This window comes from Peromyscus leucopus, chromosome 8b, assembly GCF_004664715.2.
Source record: "Peromyscus leucopus breed LL Stock chromosome 8b, UCI_PerLeu_2.1, whole genome shotgun sequence".
Classification (NCBI taxonomy): Eukaryota; Metazoa; Chordata; class Mammalia; order Rodentia; family Cricetidae; genus Peromyscus; species Peromyscus leucopus.
The window spans coordinates 47,803,023-47,805,813 of record NC_051086.1 but is presented as its reverse complement, the minus strand read 5'-3'; the positions used below and the strand labels follow the sequence as shown (position 1 = coordinate 47,805,813).

General features: G+C 44.2%; 1 pseudogene; it reads right to left on the bottom strand.

Annotated features, from left to right (window-relative positions):
- Positions 1–385: 385 nt before the first annotated feature.
- Positions 386–1,418, bottom strand: LOC114693225 (annotated as a pseudogene).
- Positions 1,419–2,791: the final 1,373 nt, after the last annotated feature.

Genomic DNA, 2,791 nt, shown 5'->3' with positions numbered 1-2,791 from the left:
TGAACGGCGAGGACTATTTTTGGGAAATAGAATCTCAGCACACCAAGCTCTTAGTCCAGTCATTTATTCTTACAAATCTTCTTTTTCATCCTCCCATCTCAGTTTGTTCCTCTCAAGTTCTTACTCATCTAGTTCTTCCATTCTCTTTTCTCTCCTCCATCCTCCCATGTCCTGGGAGTCCCGATATATAGACACTTACAAGCAGTAATCCCTTAGCAGTGCAAAGCCAGGCTTCCAGGGTCTAATGGAGGGGTGATAAGAATCACATAGAGGGGCAGTAATTGTTAATTATCATTTGCAACCCAAAAGGGAGGTGACTAATAGGGGAAATGAATTAACTAAGGCTCAATTTGGGTAATATCTAAGAAGAGGGATCTTTTTTCCCCCATTTTCCCAAGATTAAATAATTATTTTAAAAAAGCACGCCACACTGTATAGAAATCAACATTCTCTCCCATAATTCTGTGCAATGGGACTATAGAAATGTCACTGTCCCTTCTCCACATCTTCAAATTAACATCCTCAGGTCACAACAGTAAGTCTTCCCAAAGGGAACCTTCCGGAAAAACAAGCTGTCTCCTCGGCTCATATTTCTCACTTTTTATAGCATGCACCAGCAATCTATCCAAGAAGTATATATTGGGGAGTAAGGAGGAGATCCACCAGCAAGCTCACAATTGTTGACAGCCATAAGATTAGATACAAGCACAAAGGGATATGTCAATATACTGGCAAAGAATCGTGTGACAGCTTGGGAATAACTTTTCATTTCATTCATGGTAGAGACCCCACTGTCCAGTGCATAGGTATTGATGAGATAAGCCAGTGAGTTACAGAGCCACAAGGAAATGATGTCACCTAGGAGGTGAGGAATTAGACCCGCAAAAATCCTACGATGCCTTCTTCCCAGTAGATGGTTAATATGGAGTCACACAGCCCGCAGTACTTGGACTCTCTGTCAATGAACTGTACCATAGATCTCAGAGTGATCACATGGAACGGATGTGTAATGAGGGCAGCAGCAGAATGAGCAATCATCTCTCGAGTTGTCTCTTTGATAACTTGGTTAAAGGAAGATGAGCTTCCTTTTGTACATTTCCAGATACTAACTCCTCGGGTTTCTCACACTCCTGGTAATGCTGTAAAACTTTCCCATGGACCACAGTTCCAAAGACTCCTGAACACAGTCTTGGAGTTAAGCCTGTGAACAACAAATGCCTCCCATCGATGCTTGCAATGTGCTGAGCATAACAAAAGAGACCAGGAAGCTGACACACTTGTCGCCCAAAAATATTTTGTCCTATTGTTGGAGGAAGAAGCTCATATCCCACCTGGATGAGCACTTTCACGTACATGTGCAACTGGGACAGGATGGTGAGACTGGAGCCCAGGAGCACCTGACTGGCCACGTCTGTCATGATGGAACCCGCGGACGGATGGACAGACTGAGTTACCAAGCGACACCGACACCGCCGGTTCCAGATCACGTGTCAGAAGAGGGAACTTATGTGCTCAACTATAATCTTAAACGTGTTTGGTACAAAATATTAAGAATCTATAAGTTGCTAGGTCAATGGGAGAAAAATAAAACTGCCTTCTATTTTCCTATGGCTCCTATCTGTTCAAACTATCTGCCATTTTTCTGCAGGGTTGGGGAATGTGTGTTCAGTCACTAGGCAACCTGTGTACAGCTAGATGCCTCTAGTGATAGCTGAAGCGAGATCTGGAACTAGACGTAAGATTTAGGAAAGGAGAAAGTTAAGCTTAATTGGCACATCCTCCAGGCCTCCTCAAACAGGTAGTCTGGATGCTTAAGTCTGTTCTTAGAGAATACAGAGGTATCTCTAATAAGGTACTTTCCTCCATCTGGGGATGGACCTGGCCAGATGCTGCCAATGACAATAATTACAGGGAAGTTTGAACTGGGGTTCTGGCTGTACATAGCTGTCAGTGCAAAAAGTTATCTAAATATTCCTTTAGTAGAGGGGATATGGTGCCCAATAAATGGTGGAAAAGTTACAACAGCACACAAGAAACTCACAGCAGGAAACAGCTGATAATCAAAAGCCAAATATCACCAAGCCTCCTTGAGCCTCAGCTTGACCTCTGGAAGGCTCTGGCTTCTTCCAGGTATTAGCTTTGTCATAATCAGCTGAAATCCTACTTTGTATATTTTTGCAGTTTGCAGCAGAGACATAGGAAATGACAGTGTGTTTATTTGTTTGTTTGAGACACTCACTTTTTCTCACGGGCTGGACTTGAACTTACTATTTAGCCTAGGCTGGCCTCTGTCTTGGAGTGATCCTCCTGTCTCAGCATCCAAGGTGCTAGGGCTTACAGGTCTGATCATGCCTGGATCAAGTCAGTGTCTTTGTGCATATGTATGTGTGTGTTTGTGCACACACACGTGCAAGTGTGCAGGTGCATGTGACAGAGCCAGAGGTTGATGTTGGGATGTTTTCCTTAATCAAAAAAAAAAAAATTCTACTTAATCATTTTTGCAACGGGATCTGCCACTGAACCTAGACCTTGCTATTTTGGCTAGACTATCTAGCCAGTAGGCCCCTGGGATCTGCCTGCCTTTGCCCTCCCTTCCCCTGGGTCCTAGTGCCGGAGTTACAGAAATGTGTGTTGGCGTGCCCAGCTTTTACGTGGGTGCTGAAGACCTGAATGCAGGTCCTCATGTCGCATCCTATCCTATGGTTGCATTTAGCCGCTGAGCCTTCGTCCAGTCTCTAAGTCATCACCTTTAAGGAGTGAGCTCACCTCGTCTGTGACAGTCAACCACTCT